Genomic DNA, 14,997 nt, shown 5'->3' with positions numbered 1-14,997 from the left:
CTGGGGGCTCTCACATAATTACTTCTTAAATCTCACAACCCATGGAATTTGGCAAATAAGGAAACTGAAGTTCAAAGAAATAAACTGATTTTTCTCCATTAAAGTGAGCCGGGCACAGTGGCTTACGTCTGTAATCCCAGTACTTTGGGAGGCCAAAGCGGGCTGATCACGAGGTCAGAAGATGGAGACCATCCTGGCTAACACAGTGAAACCCTGTCGCTATTAAAAATACAAAAAATTAGCTGGGCATGGTGGCGGGTGCCTGCAGTCCCAACTACTCGGGAGGCTGAGGCAGGAGAATCGCTTGAACCCAGGAGGCAGAGGTTGCAGTGAGCTAAGATCATGCCACTGTACTCCTGCCTAGGCAACAGAGCGAGGCTCCATCTCAAAAAAAAAAAAGTTAACGTGCCCCCTGACCCAGCAAGCAATGTGCTTTTTACTCCAATGCAGTTGTAGCCCCAGCTACATTAGAATAAAATGATTTAACTAAGTGGCTATAAAGCAAATTGGAACAATACACTCAGCTCAAATATTGGCAGTTCAATACTGGTTGGAGTTGAAGCTTTACATGGAGAGGCAGGTTACTGCAAAATAGTAGTTCCAAGAGATTTTAAGTGTTTTTATATTTTAAGGATCCATTAAATAAGTCTAGGAAATACTGCAGGACTTCTTCATAGCCTTTAGTGAGAACGGATACAGTATTGTGTATCTCTAAGAGGAAAGAAGGATATGTAGCCTCTCTCAACTGTATTTGAGGACACAACATTTTCCCTAGACACCAGCTGTTAACATCTCAAGGAACTAGCATATCTTGAAATACACTTTGGGAAATGCTGTCCCATGGCACTAGTTCCTAATCCTTTTGAAGTTGAAAGCAACCTCCTCAAAGTTTTATGCTCTATACTTAAGAGGAAAGTTAAAGACAGCAGTGATTATTTATGTTTTATGCTTGGCTTTGCAAATTACACAACTTATTCTGCAATGACTGTCAAACAACCAGACTAGGCTACAATCACACCTGTTAGGGTCCTGCATGGGTGACAGGCACATTTTAGTGACTTTGGGCCCAAGGGGATTCAGGACAACAGCCTCCAAGGGCATGCAAAATGCTCATTACTCAGAAGGGCCTGGGTCACTCCAGCGACTTCTTGTTTTGGAAATCCCCTGGAGAGCTGCCTCTAAAAGCCCTGCTCCTTCTGGCTTCCCCTCCGCAGCCCCCACCACTGCCCCCACAGAAGGCCAACTGCCCAGATCCTCCTCCATGCATCCCTAGGCCATTCCTACCCTTGGCTACTGAACAGCCGTCCTTGCAACCCCCACCCCAGGACTCCTGTCCTCCCTCCTGTCCCCTGCTGTCCCCTGATGAAAGACTGCTCCTGACCACCAGCTGGGGAGAGTGGATGGCCTCACGATGACCTAACTGACCAACCACAGTGTCTATTAGTGGAGGATTGACACAGCCATGCTGTGAGCCCCGTGCAGCCATTGGAGGTGATGTAGAAAGGTATTGAGGGTGCTGGGAACTGTTCTTCATACCCTGAGGTTCTGTCTGTGTGTTTGGGGGTGGAAATGGAACATAAGTCAGGTTCTTTAAGTTCTGAGACTTCAGCAGGCTTTCTGGGCCTTTATCCCCAGCAATGGTAGGGGGAGCAGGGAGGTGATACCAGCAGGTGTATGAAGCCTTTGGAACCCACAGAGGAACTATCTTCAGCCTTTAGAAGGGGACATCTGGGGAGTTCTGCAGACAGTGGCCCAGGCCAGATGACAGAACCAAACCAGAGGGTCCTGAATCTGGCAAATGGGTATATGCTATGGGAGATGGTCACTCCAGGTTGGGGTCCCAGGGCTGGGAATGCAGTCAGGAGCTGGCAGAGCCTACTAGAGTTCTACTGTGTCTGGTGAGCCTTTCTGAGGCAACAGGCTCTGATTGTGTACTGCCCCTAGGTGATGGCAGTGCATGAGTTGGGGAAGGCTGGTAGGTCACTAAGCATGGGGTGCTGGGCCATTTCATGATGTAGTGGGGAGGGTATGTGGGGCAGGACACACAACAGTAAGTTCAATATAATAATAACTATTTCCCAAAACATACTGTACCTCCATTCGTAAGGATGAGGTCACACCTTTATAAAAGAAAAAAGTGGAAGGGAGTTCTCCTCAAATACAAACATGCAGATGTCAGGCCAGGTACGGTGGCTCACGCCTGTAATCCCAGCACTTTGGGAGGCCGAGACAGTCGGTCATTTAAGGTCAGGAGCTCCAGATCAGCCTGGCCAACCTGAGGAAACCCCGCCTCTGCTAAAAATGCAAAAATTAGCCAGGCATGGTGGTGGGTGCCTGTAATCTCACTCTGGAGGCTGAGGCACAAGAATCGCTTGTACCTGGGAGGCAGAGGTTGCAGTGGGCCAAGATCACACCACTGCACTCCAGCCTGGGCAATAGTGAAAGACTCCGTCTAAGAAAAAAAAAATATGCAGATGTCCATTCTTCTCCTGTATGACTAGTTTCCCAGCCTGGACCCCAGGTGCAACTGCGCATCTTTTGGGACTTGTTCATTTTTCGGCAGTATGTGTGTGTGTGTGTGTGTCTACATATATACACACACACATATATATATATATGAAACCCTCAGAGAGTAGAGGGAAAATCTTCCCTCACCTTCCGAGGCAAAGCCTCAGTGAACCCCAGGGCCACTTCCCTTCCTCACAGCTCAGGGCTGGCCTTGCACTTGGCATCCACCCTTGTAAGGTATCTGTCTTCTGGCTGGCTTCCTCCGCCAAAATTTTTTGGATTGCTTGATAGCTTATTATACCTCCCAAAAAAATTTTAAATCTTTTTGGAGTCACCTAAATCAGTGCTGTGAGGCAGGGTGGGTAGATGTTTGTATGCCCAATTACAAATGAGAAAACAGGTTAGACTATTTCCCCAGGTCACTGAGAGAATTAGCAGTAAACCAAGACTGACAGTAGTGGTGATTCAAGAGGTTCCAGAGCTGGGAGGATCTTAGACAATAATTGTGTCCAACATCCACATGAGTGGATAGAGAAACTCAAGCTAAAAGGGTGGCGTGTTGCTTACGGCTATATATTTAAGTTTGTGTCCTCTTCTATTTATGTGCTGTATTGCACAATAAAATGTTTTCTAAATGAGAAATATCCTGTTTAATTTTCATGTCTATGATGATTAGTCAGGTTGAGGACATACATTTCTGAAAATTTCCTGTTTTTATCCTTTGCACATTTTCCAATTAAGAGATTCTTGTAAGTGGCCAATGCCAGGTGGCTGACAGGCTGAGAAAATGCCATTCACACCTCTTATCTCCACAGGAGAGGGGCCCTTCTAGATGAGGAGACTCCAGGCTGGTCTTGCAGAGCTTTTTGTTTTGTTTTATTTTGGATTTGTTGTTGTTGTTGTTGGGGGGGGGATGTAGACAGAGTTTCTGTCTGTCGCCCAGTCTGGAGTGTAGTAGTGGCATGATCTCAGCACACCATAACCTCCGCCTCCCGGGCTAAAGCGATTCTCCTGCTTCAGCCTTCTGAGTAGCTGGGATTACAGGTGCCCACTACTACACCTGGCTAACTTTTGTATTTTTAGTAGAGACGGGGTTTTGCCATGTTGGCCAGGCTGGTCTCAAACTCCTGACCTCAGGTGATCCACCTGCCTTGGACTCCCAAAGTGCTGAGATTACAGGAGTGAGCCACCGCACCCAGACATCTTGCAGAGCTTTGACAGAGGAAGAGTCTCAGAGCCATCTGCCTGCAGGGCCTGGCCTTGTTGGGGTTCAGCCAGGCATTCCGGGGAAGCAGCTGGGGAGCATTGGCTGATGGGATGTTGGACCAGGCCTGCCTGACTCATACTGGAAGAGGTTAGATGTCCCAGTGCCTGGGCATCATGCCCCGAGCAGCTCCACCTGTCACTCAGGAGGGCAGGGCAGCTGCTCTGGGAAAGGTTGGGTGCTGCTGGGGGAGGGGAACCTCAGGGGAGTCAGCTGTGCTCCCAGGGCAGCCTGAGGGTACCAAGGATAGAGTAGTAGGGGACACTGAAATGGGGTCTGGACTTGAACCTGTGGTTATAGAGGAAGGTGAGCAGAAGAATGGCTGGAAGGCTTTTACATTCAAAAACACACATGGAGCTGCTGGTTCATGAGCAGCAATCAACCAACCATAGCGTCTGGCTATGGAACACCAGCAGCCCTTAAAGGTGGATTTTACAGTTTGCAGTTGACAAAGCACCTCCACCTCATATATTAGAGCACTTTCCACATGCATATTTACTTGGAGAGTGCCCCCTTCCTTGCTGGATTGTCAGCACTGTGGGTGGGAAGAACCATCTTATTTCCAGATGCCACCCCGGTGTCTGGGTGCCTGGGGGGTGCCGGACACAGGTAGGTGCTCATTAAACATGGAAGCCAGCTGTCCCCTCAGCCATGAGGACTGACTCTCCAGCAGCCCCACCTTAGACTTCTGGCAGCTGAAGACTTCTGCTGAATTCAGCAGAATTCTGTCCTTCCCCAGGCTTCCCCTGAAATTCAGTCACTCTTTGATGACAATCTTGTTGGGTCTCTGGGAGGCGTCAGTTATCTGCTCCCAGACTTTCTGGCTTTCTCCTACTTCCTATTTTCCCTCAGGGCATTTTAACTTCCTCGTTCCTGTTTACTGAGCTCAGCTCAGCGGCAGCACCTACTTTCTATCTTACACACCCAAATCCCTCTCAGCCTTGTTCAGAAAAAACAGAAGGCGCTTCATTAACAAAATATAATCTTCATTACAACAGGTGTCGACTAAACTGTTGTTTTTCTTTCTCATGGGTCATCATAATCACTCTGTGTAGAGAAAAAGACAGGAAGGATTCTCCCAGGTTTACCCAGAAGGAGACAGTCTCAGATTTTTTGCCCAAAGTTTCTCATTCTGCCAGAGCATACAGCCCTGAGCATTTCACAACTGCCGAGAAACCGAGTCAGCCCGGAATTCCTGTGGGATAGGGGTCTGGGGAAAGACCGTTGCTGGGGGCTGCTGAAACATTCACTGTGGGTGCACAGTTTCACCTACTATTTAGTGCTTAGTTATAGTGCAGTGTAACTGCTGTGAGGCTACCTTGTAATAAAAGTCAGCTGGAGCTAAAGGGGATCATAGACTTCTTTTGGTAACGGATCTAAACTCCCTCCAATTTCATTCTCTCAGGAAGCCACGTCAACTGCCCCCAGAACGTCCTCTAGCTTAGCATTGCTCATATGTTTTTAACATTACCCGGAAATGTATGATATACTATAGCACAATGTACATACAAATCACGCAACTGAGCCTGAAACAAACTCGCCCTTACCATGTGATGCGTTCTTTTATTTCCTATGCCATCCTTTTGTTTGAACTCTATTCACAACCCACTGTTTGAAACCACTCATCTAATTGAATCAAACTGCTGACAGAATGCTTCCAGAGAAGCCTTGCTAGGCCCATTTTGGCAAACAGGAAAGATGCACTTGGATTTACAACATGTGTTTCTACAGCAAATATCGAGGTATTAAGCAACAGTCAAACCTATATAAATACGGCTCCAGTGATCCTGAAAGTTCCATGATGAAGCGTTAAATGCCAGTGTTCCTCACCTCCCTTACCCTGTCAGTTCACTCACTCTTTGGGTAACATAATCAGGAAGCCCTGAGTGCACCTGAAGCCCAGAGAGCCCCTACATCTCCAAGGACAAGAACGGGTTTGGGGCTTCTGTCTCCTGAGCAAGAGCTGAGAGGCCAGTGGCCAGAGAGAAGGCACGTCCTCCTTTCAGCATCAGATGGCAGGGAATTTCTGGTGTCTGGAGATGACCCCACCAGCAGAACTCTTCTCAGGGAGGGGCTGCTTCTGCTGCAGGCTGTATGTGATCCTTGGGGGCCTGCCCTACCCACCTGACCTCTGTGGAGCAGGGGAAACTGCACGAGCTGACTGATGGATCCCAGATGGCCATGAGACTCTGAGGACACCTGGGAAGGAGAGAGTGAAGAAGTGACAGTTTGCCAGACCCTTCCCTCACCATGGGCCCAGGAGAACACAAAGTACGTGATCTTCCAGCACTTGACTGGTTTTGCCCTACTCTAGAAATATCAACAGCCTTGTCCCTGTGGGGAACCAAGAGGAAAAAAACATGAGCAAGTAAAGAAAAATTGCACCTGTTTAAGAGGACTCAGTAACACGAAGGCGGAAGCCCTAGGTGAACTAGTAGGAAAGGCAGAAAAGAACCCCAAAGAAAAAGGAAGGAAACGGGTATGGGAACTCTCAAGATGTGATCAGAGCACACTCAAAAAGATTCTTGCAAACTAAAATGCATGACTTTCAAATATAGCAATTCATTAGAAGACAGTAAATGCTGAGAATTGAATCAGTGGTCCGGAAGACATTGTGAGAGAGGCATCTTGCAGTATAGAGCAAAAACGTAAAGAAGTGGGAATCTGAAAGGAAAGAGAAGAGATGTGGAGGCGAAATCCAAGATGAAGAAACGTAGCAGCTGCTGTTGGCTGGCTAGTCAACCCCATTTCCATCCGTTCCCTTCTCTGACTCCACTATGGAGACTGGAAGAGTAAAATGTACTCATTATCAGCTCCCCTTGCTGGATGACACAGTTCTGGCCAATGGGACATAAGCTTCCAATAAGATTTTCTGGGTTTTTAAAAACTATGAAATGCAGCCAGGCACGATGGCTTAACGCCTGTAACCCCCAGCACTTTGGGAGGCCAAGGCAGGTGGATCACGAGGTCAAGAGTTCAAGACCAGCATGACCAACATGGTGAAACCCTGTCTCTACTCAAAATACAAAAATTAGCCAGGTGTGGTGGCATGTGCCTGTAATCCCAGCTACTCGGGAGGCTGAGGCAGGAGAATCGATTGAACCTGAGAGGCAGAAGTTGCAGTGAGCCAAGATTATACCACTGCACTCCAGCCTGGCCTACAGAGAGAGAGAGAGACTGTCTCTGTAGCTCAGCCAGAGCTACGTGCTCCACGGAGCTGGTGGGAGCCAGGAACAGATGGGAGCCCCACCTCCTTCCAAGTTGGCGGGGTGGGAGCCCTGCCATCCTGGGCACAGCTGCAGCTGCCCAGCCCCAGCTACAGACCCAAGCATCCCTGTACTCTCAGGGGCCCAGAAAGCTCCCTGCCCTGTAGGCTTCGAAGTGCCTGCTCCCACTGCCTGGCCTCTCTCTGCTCGCAGCGCCTGCCCCAATTACGGAGCAAAGTTGTGACCAAGCCCGGGTACTCTCGTGACCCAACCGGGTGTGTGCATGCTTGGGACGGTGCTGATATGCCAGCCCCCTGCAGCTTCAGCCCCCTCCTGACTCTGGGCACAAACAAGCCTGGGAGGGAGGCTGAGGTGGGGCTGAGGGTGGCTCAGCATGGGCCTGCCAGCCTGCCAGGCCTCTGCAGGAACTGCTTGGGTGCCATGGATGACACGTAGATGGCGGCAGGAGGCATATAGACTCTTGGGTAGAAAGGGGCAGGTCCTTGGTGAAGCCCCACATTCAAGCCAGGGACGTCCTAAAGCATAGGGCCAGGCTGTCAGTTCTGTGTGGAGTCCACAGCCCAGAGTGACAACTTAAGGGTGTTTTTTCCAGGCCCACCCATGGCCGCCCATGAACCAATCAGCACACACTTCCTCCCTTCTGAAGCCTGTAAAAACCCTGGACTCAATCAGACTCACAGAGACATCGGGACAGCCTGCCTGTGGATAGGAACTACCCACTCCAGGTCTCCTCTCTGCTGAGAACTGCACTTGTCAGGACAACCTGCCTGCAGAAAGAAGTTACCTGCTTTAGGTCTCCTGAAAGCTGCACTATTGCTCAATAAAGCACCTCTTCACCTTGCTCACCCTCCAATTGTCCATGTGCCTCATTCTTCCTGGACACAGGACAAGAACTCAGGACCCAGCCAAATAGCAGGACTGAAAAAGCTGTAACACAAACAGGGCTAAAACATACCCACGCGCTGGATTGCCACATTGTGGACCACAAGAAGGAGAGAAGAGCTGCAGCCCTTTGGGGATCCCAGACCTAAGAGCTCCCCAACACAGAGCTGTGATACCCTGTTTGGGGCTCTGTGGTTCTTGGCATTCCCCAACCTTCTGGGCACCACTGCATTCCCAGGGGCCCACACTGGAGAACACTTGTGGTATGCCTGGTCCAGCTGCAGCCTTGCAGGGAGCCAGCACCCATGCTGGTGCCTGGAGCTGCCCACCCCACCATAGCTGGCATGCCTGGCTGTGTGCAGTGGCCAGACCCCATGCTCACTCACTCATGCACCCTTTACCGCTCTGTGCCTGGCTCGCCCTTGGTAGGCATGGGATCCAGGCCAGTAGCGTGACTCAAGTACAGCCTGCCAGGTCAAGTAGATAGAAGGAGCCCAGTGGGCCCAAGTAAAACTCAGGCAAAGGCACCACCGGCCACAGAGGTTTCCGGTTGGCAAAGGAGCACCTTCAAGGATCCCGTAACATGAGCCACTGATGGGGGAAGACAAAGAGAAAACAGTAGTGAGCAATAGATATAGTTAAATCCAAATGAATGCTACTGATATGGTTTGGATTTGTGTCCCTTCCCAAATCTCATGTCAAATTATAATCCCCAGCATTGGAAGAGGGGCCTGGTGGGAGGTGATTGGATGATGGGGGCAGGTTTTCCCCTTGCTGTTCACGTGATAGTGAGTGAGCTCTCATGAGATCTGGTTGTTTAAAAGTGTGTAATACCTCCCCTTAATTCTCTTCCTCCTTCTCCAGACATGTAGGATGGGCTTGCTTTTCCTCTGCCTTCTGCCATGATTGTAAGTTTCCTGAGACTCCCCAGCCATGCTTCCTGTATAGCCTGTGGAACTGTGGGTAAGCTAAACCTCTTTTCTTTATAAATTACCAAGTCTCAGGTAGTTCTTTATAGCAATGTGAAAATAGACTAATACAGCTACCACAGGACTCAGCAATCCCTCTTCTGGGCATATACACAAAGGAAGTGAAATCACCACCTCATAAAGATATCTGCACTCCCATGTTCATTGTGTCATTATTCACCATAGTGAAGATATGGAAACAATCCAAGTGTCTGTCCACAGATGAACGAATAAAGAAACTGGTACATGTATACAACATATATATATATACACACATATATTCAGCCCTAAAAAGGAATGAGATCTTGCCATTAGCCACAACATGGATGAACCTGGAGAACAGTACACTAAGTGAAATAAGCCAAACAGAAAGAAAAATATTACATGATTTCACTTATATATGGAATCTTTTTTAAAAATTGAAATATACAAAGATAGAGAACCAGACAGTGGTTACCAGGAGCTGGGAGTGAGGGAGAAAGAAATGGAAAGACATAAGTAGAGAATACAAAGTACCAGACATGAGGGATGAAGAAGTCTAGAGATCTAATGTAGGTAGATCTAATAAGATGTAGATCTAATTTTATTACTTAGGGCTCTAGGTAATAAAATTATACTGTCAATGAGATTCATGCTAAATGAGTAGATGTAGCTGTTCTTGCCATAAAAACAAAAAAAAGGTAACTGTGAGATGATGGATATGTTAACTTGCTCCACAATAGTAACCTTTTTATTATCTATATGTATCCCATAATATCATGATGTATATCTTAAATAAACACAATAAAATTTATTTTAAAAAAATCTACGGCTGGGCATGGTGGCTCATGCCTATAATCCCAGCAATTTGGTAGACCAAAGCAGGAGGATCTCTTGAGCCCAGGAGTTCAAGACCAGCCTGAGCAACATACCAAGACCTCATCTCTACAAAAAAAGAAAAAACCTAAATGGATTATGATAACATGACTGGGTATGAAATGTGTGTGTGTGTGTGTCTGTGTGTGTGTGTATGTGTGTATGAAATGTGTGTGTGTGTGTGTGTGTAGATATAGATACATTTTTAAGTAAGAACTCTTAGAATAAATAATCCAGATTTAAAAATACTCCAAGACAGCTGAGACCAAGGGCTAAAGCTGGGAGACTAAAAAAAATATGGACCACCGGGGCAGTACTCATTTCTCCAGCTCTGATCTGCTGTTGTACCAGGCGTCTGATAGGGCCTGTGTCTGCCTCCTTCTTGAACAGCTCAGAGAATTCATCTAAACAGCCTTCCTACAGCAGCCCCCAACTCCAAGGGCCAAACAGGAGTTCCAGACCAGTGTTGTCTCTGGAGACATTGACACAGCAGCCAAGTTGATTGGTGCTGGGGCAGCCACAGTTGGTGTGGCTGGTTCAGGGGCTGGCATTGGAACTGTGTTTGGCAGCTTGATCATTGGCTATGCCAAGAACCCATCTCTCAAGCAGCAGCTCTTCTTCTATGCCATTCTGGGCTTCCCTTGTCTGAGGCCATGGGGCTCTTCCGTTTGACGGTCGCCTTCCTCATCCTCTTCGCCATGTGAGGCTCTGTGGGGATCACCTGCCTGTCCTTGCTGCTGCAACTCCATGCCATTCCTGGTGCTGGGGTGTGCTAAGCTTTACCATTCAACACAATGTTTCTCTAAAAACAAACTAACAGGCCGGGCGAGGTGGCTCACACCTGTAATCCCACCACTTTGGTAGGCTGAGGCAGGTGGATCATTCGAGGCAAGAGTTTGAGACCAACCTGACCAACAAGGTGAAACCCTAACTCCACTAAAAAAAAAAAAGACAAAAAAACAAAATTAGCCAAGCATGGTGGCGCATATCTGTAATCTCAGCTACTAAGGAGGCTGAGGCAGGAGAATCACTTGAATCCAGGAGGCAGACGCTGCAGTGAGACGAGATCATGCCACTGCACTTCAGCCTGGGCAACAGAATGAGACGCCATCTCAAAAAACAAAAAGAAAAACAAACAAAACGAAAAAATACGCCAAGGACCAAAGAAGTTAAATGATATCGGTGAAACCCAGGACCTTGAGTGGAGAAGAGGAGAGAATGGGGGGCAGAAAACTTTCTAAAAATTGTATTTACCTTAAAAAATAAAAAATAAGTAAAATATCTTATTGGAGAAAATGTAGCTATTTAATTTTATGTATTATTAGAGAACTAAAACTTTAATTAAGGTGGTTAGCAACTCCAAAGCAGGTATTCTAGAATTTGACCAAGAAAAAAAAGGAAAGAACGAGATACAGAGAAAAGAACCATGTTGCCCAAAATAAAGCATAAATGTAAAACATGATGAAAGGAATAAAAGTATTTCAGTTACTACAACAAATATGAATGGGTTTATGTACCTATTCAAGAGATTGTCAGTTGCATTGAAAAAGAATCTAGCTATAGTGGTTAATGTAAGATGTACCAAAAACAGAGTGAAAAAGGAAAGTTGAAAATAAAGGAATAGACCTGCAGCCAATTAAGCCGACTGAGTTCCTTTCCTCATGGGGGCCCAGTGTGCAATGGCTGCAAACAGCAGCTTCCCTGGTAGTGATGCAGCCTGTTTGTTGTATGGGTTGCTCTAAGGGATCTGGGAGACAGTCCTTTCAGATGGATGTTCATGTTTCTGACCTTGCACTACCCCAGTGTAGGCTCCAAACAGGCATGCGAGGTGCCATTGGAAAGCCCCAGGGCACTGTGGCCAGGGTTCACATTGGTCAAGTTATGTCCATCCGCACCAAGCTGCAGAACAAGGAGCATGTGATTGAGGCCCTGTGCAGGGCCGAGTTCAAGCTCCCCAGCCGCCAGAAGATCCACATCTCAAAGAAGTGGGGCTTCACCAAGTTCAATGCCAATGAATTTGAAGACATGGTGGCTGAGAAGTGGCTCATCCCAGATAGGTCAAGTACATTCCCAATCGTGGCGCTCTGGACAAGTGGCAGGCCCTGCACTCATGAGGGCTTCCACTGTGCTGCCCCCTGTTAATACTCACCAATAAATTCTACTTCCTGTCCACCAAAAAAAAAAAAGTACTTTCACTTCAATTACCCCTCTCTCTTACGTACTTTTAGTCTGTTATTTTAGTTTTATCCTGATTCCCTCAATAAACATTATTAGTATATCTAAAAAAAAGAAAAGAAAAGAAAAGAAAGGAATAGGCAAAGAGATAGCAAGCAAAGGCAGCCTATGAAAAAAAATCAGCATCACAACATTAATATCAATGTGACAAGATAAAATGCATGAAACGGCCATGCATGGTGGCTCAGGTCCATAATCCTAGCACATTTCGAGGTCAAAGCAGAAGGATTGCTTGAGCCCAGGAGTTTGAGACCATCTGGGCAACATGGTGAAACCCTGTCTCTACCAAAAATACGAAAGCTGGCCAGGCATGTTGGAGCCTGTAGTCCTAGCTACTCAGGAAGCTGAAGCAGGAGAATCGCTTGAGCCCAGGAGGTGGAGGTTGCAGTCAGTTGTGACTGCACCACTGCACTCCAGCCTAGGTGAAGAGTAAGACCCTGTCTCAAAAAAAAGACAAAAAAGAAGAAGGAGGAGGAGGAGAAGGAGGAGGAGGAGAGGAGGAGGAGGGGGAGGAAGAAGAAGAAGAGGGAGAAAAACAAAAGCATGAAACTGGATGAAGTATATTACGTAACTTAAAAACCTCTGGAAAAGCAGCCGTGACTGAAGCCTGTAATCCCAGCACTTTGGGAGGCCGAGATGGGTGGATTCATTGAGCTCAGGAGTTTGAGACCAGCCTGGGCAACATAGCAAAACTCTCTCTCTACAAAAAAATCACAAAAATCAGCCGGGAGTGGCAGTGTGCATCTGTAGTCCAGGAGGCAGAAGTTGCAGTGAGCCAAGATGGCGCCACTGCACTCCAGCCTGGGTGACAGAGCCAGGCCTTGTCTAGAAAAAAAGAAAAAAAAAGAGAAAGAAAAGAAAAGAGAAAAGAAAAAAAAAGGAAAAGAAAAAAGAAAAGAAAAAAAGAAAAACCTTTGGAAGAGCCAGAAATCTTTATGTACCAAACAACAGCAGCAAAATATATAAGGTAAGCATCCCTAGAACTACAGACAAAATTAATAAAACAATATAGTTGGGCATTTTAATATACATGTTCAAAACTTGATAAATCAAGTAAGCAAACAATAATCATGTGTAGAGGATTGGGCAATAAAATCAATAAACTCAGTTTAATAGGTACATTTAGAATTTTTGGCCGGGTGCAGTGGCTCACACCTGTAATCCCAGCACTTTGGGAGGCCAAGGTGAGTGGATCACTTGAGGTGAGGAGTTTGAGAAGTCAGGAGTTTGAGACCAGCCTGGACAATATGGTGAAACTCCATCACTACTAAAAAAATACAAAAATTAGCCAGGTGTGGTGGCGCATGCCTGTAGTCCCAGCTATTCAGGAGGCTGAGGCAGGAGAATCACTTGAACCTGGGAGGCAGAAGTTGCAGTGAGCCAAGATTGCACCACCACACTCCAGCCTCGGCAACAGAGCAAGACTCCATCTCATAAAATAATAATAATAATAATTTTTAATGCCACGAATACAAAATATGCATCCTTTTCATATGCCCATGGAAAGTTTACCAAAATTAATCACGTACTTGTCTAGAGTAGAAATTTTAATAAATTCTGAAAAGTAGAGACTTCATATGAAAGATATGGTGATGAAAGCCATTAAAACTAGAAAAAAGTAAGGCTAGGCATGGTGGCTTATACCTGTAATCCTAGTACTTTGGGAGGCTGAGGTGGGAGGACCACTTGAGACCACGAATCGGAGACCAGCTGGGCAACATACTGAGACTTCATCTCTTCGAAACATTTTTAAAAATTAGCCAGGTGCAGTGGCGGACGCCTGTAGTCTCAGGTACTCAGGTGGCTGAGGCAGAAGGATTGCTTGAGCCTAGGAGTTCAAGGCTGCAGTGAGCTATAATCATGTCACTGTATTCCAGCCTGGGTGACAGAAGGAGACTGTTTCAAAAAAAAAAAAAAAACGTTTTTAACTATTAAAAAATAAATAAATAATGTTATTGTGTTAAGACATATGGATATAAATTCCAGAAAAATGACTAAAAGAATTGAAATCAATTACCTCTGGGGACAGGAATCAAGATTAGGGAAGTATTAGAGGAGACCACTTTCTGTTGCTATTACTCTTATGGTATTATTTGACTTCTTAAACTATATATCACTTTGATAAAGATTAAATTAAGCAAAATTAAAAAGTGAAGTGAAAGCAGCTCTGGAATTTTTTACTTTTTTTTTTTTTTGGTTTGAGACAGAGTTTCTCTCTTGTTGCTCAGGCTGGAGTGCAGTGGTGCGATCTTGGCTCACCGCAACCTCCACCTCCTGGGTTCAAGCAATTCTCCTGCCTCAGCCTCCCGAGTAGCTGGGATTACAGGTGTGTGCCACCGTGCCCAGCTAATTTTTATTTTTAGTAGAGAGGAGGTTTCACCATGTTGGTCAGATTCAAACTCCTGATGAATCCAGATTCAAACTCCTGACCTCAAGTGATGCACCCGTCTCGGCCTCACAGAGTGCTGGGATTACAGGCGCGAGCCACTGCGCCAGGACTTTTTTTTCTTTTTCTTTTTTAGATGAGGGTTTTGCTCTGCCACCCAGGCTGGAGTACAGTGGCACCGTCTCGACTCACTGCACCCTCCACCTCCCAGGTTCAAGGGATTCTCCTGCCTCAGCCTCCCGAGTAGCTGGGATTACAGGTGCAGGCCGCCACGTCAGTCTAATGTTTGTATTTTTAGTAGAGACAGGGTTTCACCATGTTGGCCAGGCTTGTCTTGAACTCCTGACTTCAAGTGATCCAGGCACCTCGGCATCCCAAAGTGCTAGGATTATAGGCGTGAGCCACCACACCCAGCCAGCTCTGGAACTTTGACCCATCCTGATATAATAGAAAGAATATGGATAGTCAGTTAAAGCTAAGTTTGAATTTTCCCTCTATTACTTATTAGTAACAGGATCTTGGACAATTCATTTAGCCTTTTGTCTGGGTTTCTTCCTTTGTAAAATGACCTATAGAGCCCCTAGAGGGGAGACAATACTGGGCTGCAGCCCCTTGAGATAAACCCTGTATCCACTGCCCACCCCTACCCCAGCACAGGCAGGACCCCCAGCC

The 14,997-nt window shown here is 46.6% G+C and overlaps 1 non-coding gene and 1 pseudogene across 1 annotated transcript; both read left to right on the top strand.

The window, feature by feature from the left end:
- The first annotated feature begins 9,811 nt into the window (after positions 1–9,811).
- On the top strand, positions 9,812–10,457 carry LOC111537979 (annotated as a pseudogene).
- Positions 10,458–11,330: 873 nt separating this feature from the next.
- LOC111537997 lies at positions 11,331–11,464 on the top strand. The gene has a single exon (XR_002730175.2). It is a non-coding gene; the product is annotated as a small nucleolar RNA SNORA70 (small nucleolar RNA).
- Positions 11,465–14,997: the final 3,533 nt, after the last annotated feature.

Source organism: Piliocolobus tephrosceles, chromosome 9, assembly GCF_002776525.5.
Source record: "Piliocolobus tephrosceles isolate RC106 chromosome 9, ASM277652v3, whole genome shotgun sequence".
Taxonomy (NCBI): domain Eukaryota; kingdom Metazoa; phylum Chordata; class Mammalia; order Primates; family Cercopithecidae; genus Piliocolobus; species Piliocolobus tephrosceles.
The sequence above is the reverse complement of the archived record's forward strand: the minus strand, read 5'-3'. Positions and strand labels throughout refer to the sequence as shown.